We start from the raw sequence: 440 nt of genomic DNA, 5'->3' as shown, positions 1-440 counted from the left end.
CCAGGCTTCATAAGCCTTCTGGTTTCTTCTAGGCTCCCTTGCAACCTTACAATTCCTATATGTATTCTTGTATTGTATTATATTTTGCCTAAATAAAAATGAACTGAACTGAACTGAACTGAACGCCTTGCTAAAGTGTGAAATCTCGGCAACGCGAAACTGCAAACGCGTAACTGCGGTTTGTGGTTTGCGGTTTGCTGTTTACCTGATGCTAAAGGTCTCTACAAGCACCGAAGATTTGCTACGACGACCTCGGAGCTTAGCGGCACGAAGGCCTCAAAGCGAGCTTTCTCGTTTCCCAAAAGAATTCCGCTACATTGACAAACAGTGCTTCTTTCAGCCAGCCACCGAACCAAGTAGGAGCTTTTTTATAATAAGTCCTGACTGGGTGTCGGAACGCAAGAATTACTTTATTCGCAAAAAATACTTTGTTTGGTTAA

The 440-nt window shown here is 43.0% G+C and overlaps 1 pseudogene; it reads left to right on the top strand.

Annotated features, from left to right (window-relative positions):
* Positions 1 to 440, top strand: part of LOC140938289 (uncharacterized) — a 1,754-nt pseudogene extending 1,314 nt beyond the window's left edge.

The sequence above is a fragment of the Porites lutea genome, chromosome 5 (genome assembly GCF_958299795.1).
Source record: "Porites lutea chromosome 5, jaPorLute2.1, whole genome shotgun sequence".
NCBI classification, from domain to species: domain Eukaryota; kingdom Metazoa; phylum Cnidaria; class Anthozoa; order Scleractinia; family Poritidae; genus Porites; species Porites lutea.
The sequence above is the reverse complement of the archived record's forward strand: the minus strand, read 5'-3'. Positions and strand labels throughout refer to the sequence as shown.